The sequence below is a fragment of the Bufo gargarizans genome, chromosome 1 (genome assembly GCF_014858855.1).
Source record: "Bufo gargarizans isolate SCDJY-AF-19 chromosome 1, ASM1485885v1, whole genome shotgun sequence".
Lineage (NCBI taxonomy): Eukaryota > Metazoa > Chordata > Amphibia > Anura > Bufonidae > Bufo > Bufo gargarizans.
Window position 1 is genome coordinate 687849290 of NC_058080.1, and position 20620 is coordinate 687869909.

Consider the following 20620-nt stretch of genomic DNA (forward strand, 5'->3'; position numbering starts at 1 on the left):
ATGCGGTTGTGTGAAATCGAAACGGAAGAAACTCGATCTGTCACTAAATACATTGAAAGTTAATGGGTGTTGGATCCATTTTTTTTAGGATCCTATTGACCATTGTTTTTAGTGATGGATCCGGTTTGTTCAGTTTCAATGACCGGACACAAAACGGAATGCTGACGGAACAGAAGACATCCTGATGTACCCTGAACAGATCTCTTTCCATTCAGTATGCATGGGGACAAAACGGAACCTCATGCCCGATGTCAGAAAGCATATGTGAAAGTAGCCTAATCCTTATGTGAACCATTTAAATAACGGCAAATATCGTGAAGCCTAACTCCCCACTCTCTAGACTACTGTGCTGTTCCAGAGGAGTCCATATCTGTATTGATAACCATATTAACCCCTTCCTGACACATGACGTAATAGTACGTCATGGCGAGAGATGACTTGCCACATTTTGACGTACTATTAAGTCATGGTGATCAGGTAGGCACCAGAGCGGTGCCCGCCCAATTACTGCAGTGGCCCGGCAGTCACTGATAGCCGGGCCCCTACTGTAAAAGCCAATGCCGACGGATTAACCGCTTCTATGCGGCGGTCAGCGCTGAGCGTTGCATAGAAGGCGTTTGCTGTCAGTGAAGGAGCCCATTGGGTTCTCACTCTGCGGTGACGGGGACCCGATGGGTAAGAAGGCAGCCCAATGCCTTGCAAGGCATCGGGACCTGCTTTCTATGGAAGACGAGGAGATCAAGCCCCAGGCCTGTCTCCTAGGCAACCTCTTAGCCGTGGGAATGGCCAACCTGAGGCTCTCCAGCTGTTGCAAAACTACAACACCCAGCATGCCCAGACTGCCTACAGCTATCAGCCTGCAGCAGGGCATGGTGGGAGTTGTAGTTTTACAACAGTTGGAGAGCCACAGGTTGGCCATCCCTGTGTTAGCGTATTACTCAGTGTAATACACTAACAGGCAATGGATTACAATACAGATTTATTGTAATTAGAGATGAGCGAAATTCATTTTTTGAAGTGCGTGTGCAGGTTCGTGTTGTGATATTTAATAAAGTGCGTTATGGATTCCGTTACCACGGACGATAACGCAATTCCATGACGGAATTCATAACACAATGCCTTTAGAGGCATTCCGTTATTTATTCCGTCATAATAGAAGTCTATGGCCTGCATAACAGATCCGTCCGGTTTTCGTTATGCTGGAGTCCTCTCTGGAATTGCGTTATGGCCCTGGTAACAGAATCCATAACGCAATTCAGTAAATACCACAACACGAACCCCCAAGCGAACTTCCAAATATGAAATTCACTCATTCCTAATTGTAATGCATTGCAGAGTGGATCAGACCCCCAAAAGTTGAAGTCCCAGAGTGGGACAGAAATAAAATAAAATAAAAAGTAAAAAAAAAGTGTTTTTAATAATGAAAAATAAAGTTTCAAGTAAAAAAAGAAAAAACACCCCTTTCCCCAGATTTTATAATAAAAATTTAAAAAAAAAATGAAAAAACACACATTTTAGGTATCGTCGCGTACGTAACGACCGGCTCTATAAATATATCACATGGTTCACACCGTCCGATAAACACTGTAAAAAAAAGAAACTGTGTATAAAAAAAAAATATGGAGACACTAAAACATCATTTTTTTTGTTTTAAAAATGCTATTATTGGGTTAAAGTTAGACATATTAGGTATCGCTGCACCCGTAACAACCAGCTTTATAAAAATATCACATGACCTAACTTCTGAGGTGAACACCGTAATTTTTATTTTTTTAAAGTGCCAAAAAAGCAATTTTTTGTCACCTTACTTCACAAAAAGTGCAACACCAAGCGATCAAAAAGGTGTATGCTCTCTAAAATAGTACCACTCAAACTGTCACCTCATCCCGCAAAAAATTAGACCCTACGTAAGACAATTGGCCAAAAATTAAAAAAGCTATGGCTTTCAAACTATGTAGACACTAAAACATAAGTTTCAAAAATGCTTTTGTTGTGTAAAACCTAAATAAACAAGGAAAAGTATACTTATTTGGTATTGCCACATCCGTAATGACCTGCTCTATAAAAATATCAATAACTAACCCCTCAGGTGACAGCTGTAAAAATAATTAAATAAAAACTGCCAAAACAAAAAATTTTGGGGTCACCTTGCCCCATAAAGTGTAATAATGAATGACCAAAAAATTCATATGGACCAAAAAATTCATATGGACCAAAAAATTGTACCAATAAAAACTGTTCCACTCTTCAACTCTTCCTGCAAAAAATGAGCCCTGCACAAGATGATCAGCAGAAAAATTAAAAAAATATGGTGTTCAGAAAAAGGAGACACAACATAATTTTTTTCAAAAATGCTTTATTATGTAAAACTGAAACAAAGTAGACATATTTTATATTATCGCGTCCATAACAACCTGCTCTATAAAAATAGCACATGATCCAACCTGTCAGATAAGCATTGTAAAAAACTTTTTTTAAAAAAGGTGCCAAAACAGCCATTTTTTGGTTACATTGCCTCAAAAAGCGTTATATAGAGCGATAAAAAATCATATGTACCCCAAAATAGTACCAATAAAACTGTCACCTTATCTCGTAGTTTCCAAAATGGGGTCACTTTTTAGGAGATTCTACTGTAGGGGTGCATCAGGGGGGCTTCGAATGGGACATGGTGTCTAAAAACCAGTCCAGCAAAATCTGCCTTCCAAAAACCATACGGCACTCCTTTTCTTCTGGGCTCTGCCGTGTGCCTTTACATCAGCTTATGACCACATATGGGGTTTTTATGTAAACCGCAGAATCAGAGTAATAAATATTGAGTTTTGTTTGGCTGTAAACCCTTGATGTGTTAAAGAAAAAATGTATTAAAATGGAAAATCTGCCCAAAAAAGTGAAATTTTCGAAATTTCATCTCCATTTTCCTTTAATTCTTTTGGAACACCTAAAGGGTTAACAAAGTTTGTAAAATCAGTTTTGAGTAACTTGAGAGATGTAGTTTCTAAAATGGGGTCATTTATGGGTGGTTTCTACTATGTAAGCCCCACAAAGTGACTTCAGAACTGAACTGGTCCTTAAAAAGTGGGTTTTGGAAATTTTCTTAAAAATTGTAAGAATTGCTTCTAAAATTCTAAGCCTTCTAAAGTCCTAAAAAAAAAATGACATTTACAAAATTATGCTAACATAAAGTAGACATATGGATAATGTTAACTAATAAATATTTTATGAGGTATTACTTTCTGTTTTAAATCAAAGAAATAGAAATTTTGAAAACTGCAATTTAAAAAAAAAAGGTAAATTTGGGATTTTTTCATATATATTGACTCAAGTTTATGACCACATAAGTTATTACCACATAAAGTGACACATGTCAGATTTTCATAAAATGGCCTGGGCAGGAGGGTGAAAACTGGCCCGATGTAGAAGGGGTTAAAGTTCCAGCTACAATAACATGGGCCCCTCTGAATTCTTAGATTCTACATAAAAACCTCTTTAAGAAACTATAATTGACCGGAATTTGGGGCATATAAATTCACAAAAGTATGTGTCTGGTTCTTTATTTTACAATTAACTAATAAGAATCTACCCATGTCATCTTTCACTTCAATTAATTTATAGCTACTCTGTTTTTGATTGCTATTATAACATCACTCTTTTTTTTTGGATCATTTGCAAGGAAAATATGGGGAAAAAAGCTAGTTAAAAACCTGATATTGTTTTTACTTATTAAATGGGACTCACAACCAGATTTGACTGCTTCCCTCCATGTTGGACATCTCTTTTGAGGGGAGTTTAGGTCATGCATGTGAATAGATAAGAACTTCACCCTTGGCGCCTATGGGACCCACCCAGTGAGCACCAGGTGCCTGCCGCCTGAGGAAAGGGAAACGAAGAAGATTAAAAAAAATAAAGAACCACATTGTCTAGATAGGGCTCCACCAAAACCCCGAGCTTCATTCCAAACCCCAAACCCGAAGTAAACCAAGATGAAAGGAAAATTGATGCCTGCAGGGAGAGAGTAGCACCAGAGAAACAATTCCCAGTATTCACTGTTAGGCCTCTTTCACACTTGCGTTGTCCGGATCCGGCGTGTACTCCACTTGCCGGAATTACACGCCGGATCCGGAAAAACGCAAGTGTACTGAAAGCATTTGAAGACGGATCCGTCTTCAAAATGCGTTCAGTGTTACTATGGCACCCAGGACGCTATTAAAGTCCTGGTTGCCATAGTAGTTGTGGGGAGCGGGGGAGCAGTATACTCACAGTCCGTGCGGCTCCCGGGGCGCTCCAGAGTGACGTCAGAGCCATGCAATCACGTGATCCATGCGCTTGGGGCGCCCTGACGTCACTCTGGAGCGCCCCGGGAGCCGCACGGACGGTAAGTATACTGCTCCCCCGCTCCCCGCTACACTTTACCATGGCTGCCAGGACTTTAGCGTCTTGGCAGCCATGGTAACCATTCAGAAAAAGCTAAACGTCGGATCCGGCAATGCGCCGAAACGACATTTAGCTTAAGGCCGGATCCGGATCAATGCCTTTCAATGGGCATTAATTCCGGATCCGGCCTTGCGCGGCAAGTCTTTAGGATTTTTGACCTGAGCAAAAAGCGCAGCATGCTGCGGTATTTTCTCCGGCCAAAAAACGTTCCGTTCCGGAACTGAAGACATCCTGATGCATCCTGAACGGATTTCTCTCCATTCAGAATGCATTAGGATAAAACTGATCAGGATTCTTCCGGCATAGAGCCCCGACGATGGAACTCTATGCCGGAAGAAAAGAACGCAGGTGTGAAAGAGCCCTAAAGGTACAAATAGTACATCACAATTAGATCTATAATCCCATGCCTTATTAAACTCATTATAATCCAATTATTGTTTGCCTCTCACCTTACCATAATGCACTCTCTTACCTGATTACCATGTATCATTACAATACTAACCTAGAAACTAACTGTGTTCCAACCCAAACTTCCACACTTTGTAATCAGCTATAATCTATGCGGAAACAGGTCAGTAAGTGTTCTGTTTTCACAGCGCCACCACAGGGGAAAGTAAGAATTACATGTTTTCCATTCAAACCAATGAACAATCTGTGTAAAGATCCTCACTGTAACCATTCTCCACTGTATCCAAAACATATGGACTGGGCCATAATAAGGGAGTCCTAAACTGAAAATAGTACTTTCACTGTGGGTCCAAAGTGGAAAAACTACATTTTGGTGCTTAAAGAGGTTATCCAGGATTTTTTTCAAAACTAATATGATCTTCAGATGAATCTCTGTAGGAATGGAGTTCATTAGGACACATGAAGTACAGAGAGGATAGTGGGGTTGTAGATAATAAGCAGGAGCACTTGTATGCAGTCTCCATTACCACAGCTTACAGCCTGTCCTGTCCGTCCTCTCTTTACTTCATGTCTCCTCATGAACTCCATTCCTACAGAGATTCAGCTGAGGATCTGATCATCTGTATTCAGGATCATAATCACTGACCAGTAGAGCAGAGAGAAGGATGAGGCAGCTCTTTACGATCACGACAGGTTTTGTGTGTACTAATAGGTAGAGATGGCCTTGCGGTTCGCCCGGCGGTCGTTTCGCGACGAACTTTGCTCGTTCGCGATTCGCCGGACATGCGACATATGGCGATGTCGCATGCCCATATTCTTTTGCATTGCGCCGAACTTTGACCCATGACACATCCACCAGGTGGGACAGGACAGCAAATTGAGACGTTTCAGCACATGGACGGACACCCCCCCCCCCCCCACCCTATAACAGAACCCGATCTAGCAGCCATCTTACATTCTGTGTTTTGCCAGTGTAGGGAGAGGTTGCTTTGTGGAGCAGGGACAGACTGTTAGAGACACAAAACGCTAGCTAATAGGGCCCAAAAAGTTCTTTTAAGGACTGGTATAGGTCTGCTATCGATAGGTGTGATATACTGAGGCGTGTGATATACTTATAATATACTTTCTAACATAGAAAGTATATTATAGTGCATTTGTATTGTGCAGCAGTTGTGTGCAGTTCTGCCGCGATACCGCAGCTAGATAGAAGGACAAACACTATTGGAATAACTAATTACAACTGGTGTGATATACCAGTTGTCCCCAAAAAAACTGATTGAGGGGTGTGATATACCTATAATATACTTTCTAACATAGAAAGTACTGTATATTATAGTGCATTTGTATTGTGCAGCAATTGTGTGCGGTTCTGCTGCGATCAGCAGGTATATAGAGGGACAAGCGTTATTGGAACAACTATTTGCAACTGGTGTGATATACTTGTTGCCCTCAAAAAAACTGATTATGTGGTGCGATATACCTGCTTCCACAAACTACTGATTAAGGGGTTTGATATACCTGCTTCCACAAACTACTGATTAAGGGGTTTGATATACCTGCTTCCACAAAATACTGATTGAGGGGTGCGATATACCTTCTTCCAGATAATACAGATTGAGGGGTTCTCTATGTCTGCTTCCACAAAATACTGATTAAGGGGTGCGATATACCTTCTTCCAGATAATACAGATTGAGGGGTTCTCTATGTCTGCTTCCACAAAATACTGATTGAGGGGTGCGATATACCTACTTCCACAAAATACTGATTGAGGGGTTTAATATACCTGCTTCCACAAAATACTGATTGAGGGGTGAGAATATATCTGCTTCCACCAAATATTGATTTAGGTGTTCTATATACCTGTTTCCACAAAATACTGATTGAGGGGTGGTATATACCTTCTTCTACCACCTAGAACAAAGAATGGTCCTTGTCTTATGTATATACAGCGGCATAAAAGGCCTTTTCTGTCAGGTGAAAGCCAAATTTTTTGGGCCTCTACTTCAGTGGCCGACAGTAAAATTGTTATCCACTGACCGCCTAATGTACCTCTAGACACATCATCACTAGTTTTTTTCTGTCAGGTGAATGCCTAATGTTTGGGGCCTGTAGTCCCACTGGCCTGCAGTAAAATTGTTATTCAATGACCATCTAATATAGCTCCAGCCACATAATCACTTGTTCTTTTCTGACACGTGAATGCACAATTTTTGAGGCCTGTACTCCCGTGGCCTAAAATAACATTTTTCTAGGCTCCAGCAGGGCACATTTTTGAGAGTTTCCCTTTAAGACGCATAAAAATGGCCCCTGATTAAAATACATATTTTTTTGTGGGAATTTTTGCCATTGATCCCCCTCTGGTATGTCACTGTCCATGTTGTGGAGCTATTTGTGAACTTCTAGTAAGTATTTGGTGGCTGCAAATATGACCTGAAGCTTTTTCAGGTTCGCCTGTTATTAAAGTGAATGGGGCCCACCGTGAATGCCTGGTTTGCGAACATTTGATTGCGAACGCACCTTTGCGAAACATCCCGGCCGATGTTCATCCATCACTACTAATAGGACAGCGGACATTTTGTTTCTCCTAATGATTGCTCCTAGACGAAATGAACCATTTTAGCTAATGAAATTTATTTGGAAATATATTTATACTAAAGTAATATTTAAGTATTTTCATTTTCTTAATTTCTGGAGAACCCCTTTAACCTCAGTAGGATACCATCAGTCCAAAACAAAGTAAACATAGTTCACGTAAGACATAGTCATGGGATAAGGTTCCGTTTTGCAGGTCATTTAGCTTTTGCCCCCCTTTCAGAAAGATGGCAATATAACAGTAGGATCAGACTGCACAGGGTTTGTAGTCTGTTACTATGGAAACAAATTGGTTGGCATAAAGGCCAGAGACACTAAACAATAGGATATTTTGAATAAGGACTATTGGCAGAGTGCCTTGATTTTGAAGGCAGACCTTCCATTTAATTGCCCCTCATCTCTAAGGCTTCATGCACACAGCCATTGTGTGACCGTTCTGTGCATTGGGGACCGCAATGCACGGGCAACATCCGTGTGGTGGACGGATAGAGGCCCATTCAACTTGAAAGGGTCCGTGATCTGTCTGCACCGTAAAAAATTAGAACTATTTTTTTGCGGTGCGGAGGCACGGACACAAACACCACGGAAGCACTCCGTAGTGCTACTGTGGGGTTCCGTGCCTCCATTCCGCACCGCAGCTTCGGATTGCGGACCCTCAAGTGAATGGGTCGGCATCCATAATGAGGGGAGCACACGGCCGGTGCCCGAATATTGCGGTCCCGCTATTTGCTGGCCGCAATACGGCCGCGCAATGGCCGTGTGCATGAGGCCTAAAGGTGGATTTAGACTCCCAGATAATCGGGCAGACTATCAGGAACGAACATTCATCGGGTGATACTGTAGTTTGTGCAGGCAGGTACATTTTTGTGTCTGGGCAGCAGATCGTCCTGTCTAAACAGCGATCTGCTGCCCAGAAACAATGCAGCTATATGGGGACGAGCAATCCCTCGTCCTCATACTGTGAAGGAGATCGCCGTATGAAAATGCAGATCTTGACCTCCACTTAACGAGCAGCCAACTGACGGGAAGGAATGCTTCCTTCCCGACAATTGGCTACTCCTCGTTGCGTGTAAATGCACTTTAAGGAATTTGGTTGAGGCAGGACCCTATGTCTGCAGGGCCCCATGGCAGCTCTCTGTCAGAATCAATATCCAGGTAGTCATGTCCCTATTCTTTGGTGTTTCTTTAAACTATATTCCCTGCTGCATAACAAACTGGCTGCCCGTGACTCAGATCTGATGAAAATCTTCTCCACAGTCACGAGGAAAACAATTCTCTACCTGCTGTTCTTAATAGAAATTTGTTTTGAACCCAAAAGCACCATTCTTCCCGCGGCTGATGCAGCTCGCCCGGCACTTTGTAGTCAGCATTCAGCTGTGTGCTTTGCTCTGGAATATCGTGTGCTGGCTTTTTCCTGGCAGCCGTTCATAATGTCAGTCTGGTTCATGGATTTGCATAAGCCTGTAGGTGTTTCACCTGTGTGTCATTAGCAATGTTATATCTAATCCTGTCTGGCCCAGGAGACTTGATGCTCAGCACTAACCAATTGTCTTATGATAATCACCGGGTTCTTAGGATTGTATTTCACCTACTTTCCAAAATGAAATGCACAATGCTTTCTCTTTTTATTTAATATGGAACCTCGTGGGGCAGTAAAACCACTCTGTCTGTATATACATCTGTATTCTACAGTGTAATGCCCCAGTCACACAACCGTATGTTTGGCCAACATGTGATCTGATCAAATGCGGATCCATTAATTAAAAAAAAAAATGCAGACAGCACACCATGTGCAGACCGCAAACATATGTCCATTCCGCAACCCCTCAAAAAATGATAGAGCATGTGCTATACTTGTCCGCAATTGTTGCAATAGGTCCACAAATAAAACGGATGCAAGATGCAAGATGGATGTCACATGGACAGTCTGCATTATTGCAGATCTGCATTTTTGCGGACTACAAAATACATACGGTGCTGTGAATGCATCTTAGAGGGCACTGAAAACAGGCCTGCAGTATATTCAGAGGAGTAACTAGAAAAGATTGGCCACTATGGCCTATTTTTTTATGCCTTCCTTCCCATCAACTTCTTGTAACCTCCCCTCCCGCGGCTAGTCAAGACCACCGACATTTGCCAAACAAGCCCCAACCACTCAGTAGTATGCCACCTTCACAGTAATTGTACTCCCATAGTGCCCCCCTTACATTAGCTAAGCCCCTGTGGTATAAATAAAATAAAAAGCAGCAATAAACACCTAGCGCCATTCCCTAGCATCACGCCTGTTGGAGAGAGCATGGTCAGGAAATGAGGGCTGGGTTGTAACGGATGACAGACATCCATACGGCCTGGGCCTCGCCTGCCAGTACACACACAGTTATCTTTATGTGGTGGCAGACTACAGCTGCTACGGCACTAGTTCCGCCCCTGAGTAAGTTATAACAGGGGCAAAAAGGGCATCTAACATATGTCCTTCGCTATTAGGGGCTTCTACTATCTACTTTAAAACGGCAAAATAGCACAAACAAGACCACCAACACTGATCATCTGAAAGGGTTACTGTGCTTTCTGGGGTAAAATATTTTGGACTCTCATCATTGCTTTATAAAAAGTTTGAAACATAAAAGTTTGAAACATCCGCGACTCTTTGGATGTGTGTAGCGATTGGCCAGAGTATGGGTTCAGCCACTTAATGTGTAGCGGGAACAATGGCAGAATTTTACAAGTACCAAACAATTTTCCAGGCAGTGACGGTATCCGGGACCTTCAGCAGGAACAGAATGATCACAGGCAATTTCTCTTTAAATTCCAGGGTATTCCATGGTGTGGGGCCCCGTTGAGGACATTGAGGTCTAGTAACTCTGCAAATTTTAGCATCCTACAAGTTAACAAGATCAGACGTGGAGGTAGATCCTTTTCGGCTCAAGGGGCCAGATTTTAGAACCACCTACCTCTGGCCCTGAAAATGATTCCCAGTCTTCTCTCATTCAGACGTGCACTGAAAACCTTATTTTTCAAACAGGCGTTTGATCTTCCTATGTAACACTTATTTTTGGTTCATATAATGTTGTTTTTTTTCCCTAAATCTTAGTCTATAAATCCACGGTTGGTAATGTGTAATGACCGGCAACACGCACAGGGAGGAAAACAGGGAAAGCCCTGCCCAAGGGAGAGGGAAAGGTGGTGACCCCTAACTCACCTTGCAGCTGGCACCTGCCTGCCCTGACGTCCCTAGACGGGTTCCTCACCCGTGCGGCGATCACGTGCCTAAACCCTGGCTTTCCCTGAAATGAGCCCTAGATAATGAACGGGCCGGTGGGATCGCTAGTCCTCACCACTGCACTAAGAGGGAAACACCAGGGAGAGGACAGACAAACACAGACAAACACAAACACCCAGGTGGACGGCAACAATTGTCCACAAAGGTCCAACAGGGATCCGGAGGGTAGCGTTCTAAGGCAACATTCAGAGAACGCAGCAACACAGCTCCAGTGGGTCAGAATAGAAGTCCAGGCAGGAAGCTCTATATCTGGCAACCAGAGAAGTGTGAGAGGGGAATATAAGGAGGATTGGGAGTGCTGGACAAGGAACAGCTGAGAGAAGGAGCTACGGATCCCTGAGTGAGCCAAAAGGGTTTGTAAAGCAAACCCAGAAAGCTACAATAAGGAAACTTCCCTATCTGACATAGAGCGTGCAGCCAACCGCTGCGACCTCCTGACCCCGGGTACAACGGAGTCAGGCGTGGCTCTTGACACCCTCGTGACATAATGTCCCTTCTATTTTAAAGATACCCTTTTCCTCACGTTTATTAATTTTGTTCTCTTCACATTCTCTATATCTCGTCCGAACCCTTTGAACCTTGAGATTCCCCTACCTTCCCTTCCTTTTTCTTGATTCTCCATTTGATAAGTGCTAGGAAATTGGTCTCTGGAATAGGTGCCTTATCCTCTAGGCCTTTGCGGCCCATGGTAAAGTGTCATGCCTTCTTCTTGAATTAGCCAGCTAAGCGCATCGAGGCCCTAAGGGTAAGACTGCGTGTACACAAGACTATACATCATCATCATCATCATGAAATGCTAAAACAACACAGACCGTGTACATTGTATTACGTAACAGTCTTTAAAATAAATTATGTTGTGACAAAAAATAACAGATCGCTGGGCAGAAGCGGCGAGCACACTGACGTTTATCTACCGGCACTATTTTTATTCTGTTCTTCACTTCCATAAGAGGACAATCCTGGTGTAGCCCTCACGTTGTGCACTGTATTCTCATAGTCTGGCAGTTACATAACACCCTCCTGAGACGGCGGCATCCCTTTGAAGTTTCATGTTCCCTGCTGAATTCCTAGTAACACTATGTTTACCGGCTAAACTCAACATTTCTATGATGAGCATTTATCTAGTTTGATGCTTTAGAACAAGCCTAACATCAAGGAATGTTAATGTGTGTCGGCAGGAATCCACACCACCACCACATGTGTTATACACATGGTGAGACTGCAATTCTTTACATACGGTTTTGCCAGTATACAGTCATAACGCTTTTTGGCATACCATTATCTCTTTGCGTGACTGTACCCTATTTTTCTCCTTTTCATGTCAAAGCGGTCCAAGAAGATGATGCTTGGTGGTGTAACAGCTTTTACAGATGTATTCTACCAAACTTACTAAATGTAATTAAGCAAAAAATGCTGCTTATTGTCTGTTACCTTGGAGACACATAGGTCTGCAAAGAAGCTGTAGATACAAAATAATAGGAATTTTTTAAATCAAGATTATTTGCAGAGTTGCATTTTTATTTTTGGTGCATTTGAGCAATGCAATCACAATGGTTTAAAAGGAGGAGTTGGCCTTTAAAGGACTGTATTTTAATGATCTGAGGACATTGAAGGTTTTAGAATTGTTTTTTGCGTCCGCAAATTGTGCGTCCGCAAAAAAAGCCTGATGCGGCATTCGTTTTTTTTAGAGGATCAGTTTTTTTCCCAAAAATCCCTTGTAATAAATGCCTATCCTTGTCCGCAAATGTGAAAAAAGTAGGACATGCACAATTTTTTTTGCTGAAGGGAAACACGGACAACGGACGCGGAACACAAACGGATGAACTATCAGCATTTTTTTGCTGACCCATCAAAATAAATGGGTCCCCATCCGCAAAAAAAACGGAACGGAGGCCGAGAAAAACAACGTGTGCATGAGGCCTTACAAAAGTCAGCTTCTCATTGAAGTCAGGAGGATAAAACTATCAAATAATATGTACTCCAAAAGGATATCAATGAAAACTACAAGTCTTTCTGCAAAAATCCAAGCCTTCACACAGCGCCACTGAAAAAATAAATATAACAAGCTATAGGTCTTGGGATGCGGTAATGCAAAAACATTTTTCTTATATATTTATATTTTTTTATGGTGCAAAAGTATATAAAATTTGCAAAAAATATTTGGTTTATTTGGTATCATTGTAATTGTACAGACCCAAAATAGAAAGTTATCCTGTTATTTATATATGAAGGTAAAAACTCAGTGGTGGTATTGCAGTTTTTTCCCATCACCCTTCCAGAAGTTAGGCTGGTATTACAAACCAATGCTTGTTACCGATATTCTGCCCGACTATCGCTAGGTGTAATACAGCCTTTAATAAAAGTTATTTTGTAAGTTATGTGTACCCCAAAATGGTGCAGTTAAAAACTAAAAACTGTCCTGCAAAAAAAAAAGGCTCATACAACTACATCGACAGAAACATAAAAAGTTATAGTTCTTCGCAGGCGACAATGAAAAATTGAAAAAAATGGCTTAGTCACTAAGGCCCAAAACAGGCTGGTCACTAAGGGGTTAAGATCAGAAGCGGGCCAATAATAGATTTTAAGTAAGAGGAAGGATAATGAAGGTCACTAATTAGCATCACCTTATTATTCTGGTGAACCTTCTGGGGGGGTTATGTACCGTATTTGTCTTCATTTTCAAATACATACAGGTGAAACTCGAAAAATTTGAATATTGTGCAAAGTTCATTTATTTCAGTAATGCAACTTAAAAGGTGAAACTAATATATGAGACTCATTACATGGAAAGTGAGATATTTCAAGCCTTTATTTGTTATAATTTGGATGATTATGGCTTACAGCTTATGAAACCCTAAAGTCACCATTTTGAGGTGCCCTTTGCTCAGGGGGTATGGATTAATCAGCTGACTAGAGTGTGACACTTTGAGCCTAGAATAGTTGAACCTTTTCACAAAATTCTAACTTTAAGCTGCATTAATGCAATTCCTTTTAATTTGCATTACTGAAATAAATGGACTTTTGCACGATATTCTAAATTTTCGAGTTTCACCTGTAGAAGAAAATTAGCAATTCTTATTTCCAAGCAAAGTCAGACCCCTCATTGATCTGATATTGATCATTTATCCTGAGGACAGGTCATCAATATTCTTCTCCCGGAAGACCTATTTAATCTCACTATGGCTATGAATGGGTGGCCGTCCCATGAGAGATCTTCAATGTCAATTGTTCGATAGGTGCAGCCAGCCCGTCTGCAGAATGATGAGTCCTTATCCTGTCACATATGAGAAAGGAGGTCCATCATGGTGTCAGTGCAATGTCAGCGCATGTTCTCATACAATCAAAGTCAGCCAGACCCACAGATTTCGGCTAAACCAGGTATCTTATGGGTACACTCCCCAGATAAATGACAATGGGGTAAAGAAGGATTGGACATGATGAATTGCAACCGCGCACAAACCTTTGTATTAATCGGAGATGAGCCCCCACCAAAGGAGTCTCCCAAATGAGAACACATGCAGACTCAGATAAACGACTCAGACTGCTGGTGTATGGCCAGCTCTAGGCGATTGTGGAGGTTGTATATCAGTATTTTAGCCTTTGTATTAGGATTTACTGTAGAATCCTAAGGGAGGTTCATTAGGACTACAGGTTGTCCTGTTGTTATGGCAGAAGTACAGACACTGAAATGCAGCTGTATAGCGGTATGTGACACTGCCCTTAGGCAGATTTTGGTCAGAATCCCACCGACAGCCTATGTCTATTGGAAAAGCCAAACATCTGATGCAACTGTAAATGAAGAAAAATGAATATTGTCTGATAAGTGTTCCTGTTTTTCCTCAGTGATAAGAAGCGCCATAGATGTCTGGTGAGTGCACATGACCAGACTCCAAGACTCCAATCCAAGACTCATTCCTTCGTACAGTCACAGCCTCACACAGCGGTATCCCGGCGCACCACAACCTGCCATCCAGCCGACCTGTAAACTAGAAAATCATACGGTATATATACTGTGCACATTGTATATACAAGGATGTACATCACACATATAAATGGTATCCCTCACAAACGAATAGTCCCTGTGAAGAGACAGTAATCCGTAAAAGGATAGAGTGCAGTCCATTATCTTGTGAAGGGTATTTGGTTCACCCCTCTTACATGCACTGCATTTAAGGTCCAAAATCTTTAGCAGGTGAGAGGGTTAGTGGAAGCCTCTTCTTCTTGGGTTGGACAACCCCGTTCATGTACAAAACCGATGCTGGACCACCTCTGCAGGTGTATAAGATGTCCCTATGGTGCATGCATCATTGTGCGCACTCCCTATGACGTATGACCTTTAGGGCCCATCTCACTTTTATTACATTGGGTGACGTCTGGCGTTATATATGGTCCATAAATAATCCATTCCAGAAGATTAAAAAATACCTTTATGACAACATCATAAATGCCAAGCTGTCAGGGATGTTGTAAAGCTGGAAGGAACAGATTGTAGATCACACCTTCCACTAATTCTACAGCTGTAAAACTGGGCTGGAACGAGGTTCTGTGCCAGTCCAGCCAAAGCGTTGTTTGACATGCCCACATTTCCATTTGTGCAAGAATCAGGCAACATTTGGGAGGTTGGTGTGGAGCCTATAAGAATAGGTAAGAAGGGTTCAGTGAGGAAAAGCTTGGTACACTGGAGTGTTGACATTCTCCATGTTCTCTATGGTAACCTCCATGGGAATGAAAGCAGACTCCACTGCTAGACACACGCTAAGTAACCCCTTAATAGTGCAGGCAATAAATTTTTTTTGTCTTCCTGCCTTTCAAGAGCCATAGCTTTTTACCTTTTCCATTCACATAGCTGTATAAGGTCTTGTTTTTTTTTGGGGGGGGGGGGGGGGGGGTTGCAGGAAAGTACTTTCTAAAGACACTACGATCATCTGGAATGTTGGAAAAAAATATTAAGGAAGTGGATTATGGAAAGAAAATGCAATTTCACCATTTTTCAATTGGTTTCGTATTTATGGCATTTATTGGGCTGTAAAGATGACACATTACCCTTATTCTGCAGTACGATTACAAATTTATAATGTTTTTGCTATTTTTTAATGCTTTAAAGGATAACTGTCATTTATTTATTTTTTTATGCTAAAGTGTAGGGCAAGTGATAGGTAACAATTTTGCAATAGACTTTATTTAGCCAAAACGTTTATTTTTGGTAGAAAACTGGCTGAAATGGCCCTTAGCAGCACTTTTCAAAAGAGCGTTGCTAAGGGCCATCCGTCTCCGATTAGAAAAGGGGAGACGGGCTGTGCAGACGCTGTGCTTCTGCCTCGTGCTTCCCTGGGAGACAGAAGGCTGGGCACAGGGGTCTTAGGAGTTAAAATTACATGTATATTCCCCCTTTCTATGCAATCTAATGCTCCGTTACATTCACTGACCTGCGATCCCTGTGATAATAATTCATGTAGCAGCCGGCTCACTGCGCACAGTGCTTCTACTTCCGGTGGCTGCTTCATGAATTATTATCACAGGGATCGCAGGTCAGTGAATGTAACGGAGCATTAGATTGCATAGAAAGGGGGAATATACATGTAATTTTAACTCCTAAGACCCCTGTGCCCAGCCTTCTGTCTCCCAGGGAAGCACGAGGCAGAAGCACAGCGTCTGCACAGCCCGTCTCCCCTTTTCTAATCGGAGACGGATGGACCTTAGCAACGCTCTTTTAAAGAGTGCTGCTAAGGGCCATTTCAGACCCAGTTTTCTACCAAAAATAAACGTTTTGGCTAAATAAAGTCTATTGCAAAATTGTTACCTATCACTTGCCCTACACTTTAGCAAAAAATAAAATAAAATATGACAGTTATCCTTTAAAACAATAAACTTTGAAAAATAAAATATATCTATGCATCGCCATATTCTGACACCCATAACTTTTTTAAATTTCCGTTCAGAGAGCTGCATTAGGGCTGTATTTTTGTGGGGTGAGCTATAGTTTTTATTCATATTCGGAGTGTGCATAACTTTTTGGGAGTGTGCATAATTTTTACTTCAGTTTTATTGAGGTTGATTAGATTTTTTTTATTCTTTTGCTTTTTATGCTTTTTTCTAAAACATTTTTGTAACCCCCAGTTGTTTGCCGTTGGTGTCCATGGAACAATCACTGTTTTCCTATTAAAGGGATTGTCTCATTTCAGCAAATGGCATTTATCATGTTGAGAAAGTTAATACAAGGCACTTACTAATGTATTGTGATTGTTCATATTTCTTCCTTTGCTGGCTGGATTCATTTTTTTCATGGAATTATACACTGCTCGTTTTCATGGTTACGACCACCATTTAATCTAGCAGAGGTGGTCTTGCTTGCAAACTATAGGAAAAGGTGGCATTCTCTCTAGTGGCCGGGACTTTTGAAGCACACATAGGCTGGCCCTTCTTCCTATAGTGTGCAAGCACAGCCACCGCTGCTGGATTACAAGGTGGTCGTAATCTCTGGATATGAGCAGTGTGTAATGTGATGGAAAAATGAACCAAGCCAGCAAAGGAGGCAATATGGACAATCACAATACATTAGTAAGTGCCTTGTATTAACTTCCTCTACATGATAAATGCAATTTGCTCTATATAAATGTGTGTGTAAGGTGTGGGTGTGTGTGTGTGTGTGTGTGGGGGGGGGGGGGGGGATTTCCTCCAATAAATATGTGTCAGCTACCTTATAATCATCTTTGCTGGTTTAGTAATCTGTACTTTATAATTTTTCTGCCCTTAATTTATCAGGAATCAGCTATTCATGCGCTGACATCCTGGCTAGCCTGAGATATACAGAAGACAAATTGTAAAGGCAGTGCTGCAGGGGGAGGGACTAAGCAGCAGCATGAACCAATGATGATACAGGGGGAGTGTCTCAGACTACCTCTAACTCCCTACAGTCACTGTAGCTTAACTGCAGTTACAGATCACAGCTTCACACTAATGTAGCTGAGCTATAAAGCAGCCAAGGAGTGATCTGAGGAAAATAAATGGCATGTAATCATCTCCTGTAGGTACTGACTAGCATATCATATTTGACCTCTGACTGTACAGTAGCAAAAGTTGATGAAAAAGGATTTAATGCATTTTGATTTTGTTGTCCAATCTGTTTTCAATTAAGCTAAATGATTTAAAAAAAAAACATTTTTATAGATCCCAGAGATTTAGGGGAGAATTATATATCATATACCATTTTTTTTTGTTTGTTTTTATCCCCTGCCCTGCCGCAGGATTTGCCTAATGTGCCTCTCCATATACATTTTTTCACGTTACACCCATAAACTTAAATGTATTTTATTGGAAATGTATGTGATAGACCAACACAAAGTAGCAAGTATGTGTCAAGTGAAATGAAAATGATACATGGTTTTCAACATTTTTAATAATTAAAAATCTGAAAAGTGTGGTGGTGCGCATTTGTATTCAGTCCTCTTTATTCTGATACCCCTGCATAAAATCCAGTGTGATCAATTGCCTTCAGAAGTCACCTAATTAGAAAATAGAGTCCACCTGTGTGTAATTTATTCTCAGTACAGCTGTTCTGCGAAGGCCTCCGAGACTTATTAGAGAATATTAGTGATCAAACATCACCATGAACATCAAGGAACACACCAGACAGGTCAGGGATAAAGTTGTGGAGAAATATAAAGCAGGTTAGGTTATAAAAAATATCCCAAGCTCTAAACATCTCACACAGCACTGTTCAATCCATCATCCAAAAATGGAAGGTATATGGCACAACTGCAAACCTACAAGACATGGCTGTCCATCTAAACTGACAGCCCAGGCAAGGAGAGCACTAATTAGAGAAGCAGCCAAGAGGCCATGGTCATTCAAGTGGAAGAATCTGTTCACATGACAACTATTAGTTGTGTACTCCAAATATCTGGCCTTTATAGAAGAGTGGCAAGAAGAAAGCCATTTTTGAAAGCAAGCCATAAGAAGTCCTGTTTGCAGCTTGCCATAAGCCATGCAGGGGACACAGCAAACATGTGGAAGAAGGTGCTGTAGTGAGATGAGTCCAAAGTTAAACTTTTTGGCCTAAATGCAAAACAATATGTAAGGCAGAAAACTAACACTGCACGTCACACTGAACACACCATCCCCACCATAAAAACATGGTAGTGGCAGCATCATTCTGTTGGGATTATTGTCTTCATCAGGGAAGCTGGTCAGAGTTGATGGGAAGATGGATGGAGCTAAATACGGGGCAATCCTGGAGGGAAAACTGGTGGAGGCTGCAAAAGACTAGAGACTAAGGTAGAGGTTCGCCTTCCAGCAGGATAACAACCCTAAACTACAATGCTACAGAGCTACAATGGAATGGTTTAGATAAAAGCATATTCATGTGTTAGAATGGCCCAGTTAAAGTCCAGACTTAATACCTATTGAGAATCTGTAGCAAGACTTAAAAATTTCAGTTTAAAGACTCTCCATCCCATCTGACTGAGCTTGAGCTATTTTGCAAAGAAGAATGGGTAAACATGTCAGCCTCTAGATGTGCAAAGCTGGTAGAGACTTGGTGGTAGAGAAAGGTGGTCCTACAAAGTATTGACTCAGGGGGGGCTGAATACAAATACACTCCACACTTTCCAGATTTTTATTTATTAAAATTTTATTATTATGTATTATTTTCTTTTCACTTCACACATACTTGCTACTTTGTGTTGGTCTATCACATAACTTTCCAATAATTATTTTTTTAATTTTTGGGTGTAACGTGAAAAGAATTGGGGGAGAAGTTTAAAGGGTATGAATACCTTTTCAACTTTTTCACTGCGTTAAGTGCATCCTCTGGCAGTCTGAGCGGTCCAAGCTGCTGTATATTTCTGTCTTGATTTACGCCAGAGAACTGGCGTAAATAGAGATAACTATGCCGGGTTTTCTGGCCTCGCCCCCTCCCTTGCCACGCCCCCTCTTTTTGGAAAATGGCATGGGTGGCGTCAAAACACAGTGGTGCATAAAAAGTCACAAATACTGGGTTGGGGGAAAATGATAATTTACATCCTAACAAGACAAATACAAGCTGATACGTTGGACGCAAACAAATGAATGAGATCAGTCCATAGACCATCCATCAGAACAAAGAGGACAATCCGTCTTGCAAAAACAAAGCCCAATACTTTTGCCTAAATGCAAAAGTAAAAAATGTTATAACTGCCCGAAGGAAGCCAAAATAAAAAGTTTCTTCTGGTCCCTACAGCCATATAACTTCTTAAAGGGGGTCTCTCTTCATAGACAACCCCTTTAATGTGAGAGCCATTGTGACAATCAGCTGATGGTTTTGGGTCCGACACCCGAGACCCTGGATATGCAGCTGTTTTGCTGAGGTACCATGCTATCCCCTTATAATTTTTCCTGCAGGGGTTGCTACAGGGACTATGTAGTTTTGCATGGCAGCCATACAGATGATTGACCACCAAGTGAACAGCCCATGTCCATTAGATCATCATCATCATGATGGGGCTAACAGAACATATGGTCAATGGTTGTCCTCATGTGAAGTGTGCTCTGCGATATAGTCTCCTACTGCCTGTAGTTATGGCTGCTGTGTGTGGCATTATATTCATAAACCAGGAAGCTCTGGATGAATTCTCTATGAGCTGCCAATGTAAGTGCAGCAATGCATGAAACTGCGAAGGATGAAAGAAAGATGAAATAAAAGCGTGTAAACCTCTGAGGCATACAGAGGTACATTATAGCTCCATAGACTTCTATGAGTGTAGGATTACGGCTCCATACAACTTGGATCATGTATAGAACCATACTATGGTCATGTAAAAAAACATATGTGGTATTATTTACTAGGAATTACTAGGCGGTTTACATTTCTTACATTAATTCTGTCCTTCATTCACCAGGCCCCCATATGTTTGGAAAACATGGTTTACTTA

At 41.5% G+C, this 20620-nt stretch overlaps 1 protein-coding gene across 8 annotated transcripts in view; it reads left to right on the forward strand.

Moving 5' to 3' along the window:
- Window positions 1-20620, forward strand: part of NIM1K (NIM1 serine/threonine protein kinase) — an 88517-nt gene that overhangs the window by 52717 nt on the left and 15180 nt on the right. For 6 of the 8 annotated variants that reach the window (XM_044276199.1, XM_044276205.1, XM_044276200.1 and 3 more), the window contains one exon: window positions 14556-14713. The exons of the other annotated variants lie outside the window; for them this stretch is intronic. The gene's annotated coding sequence lies outside the window, so the exon portion shown is untranslated. The remainder of the gene's footprint in view (window positions 1-14555; window positions 14714-20620) is intronic. 8 annotated transcript variants of the gene reach the window in all.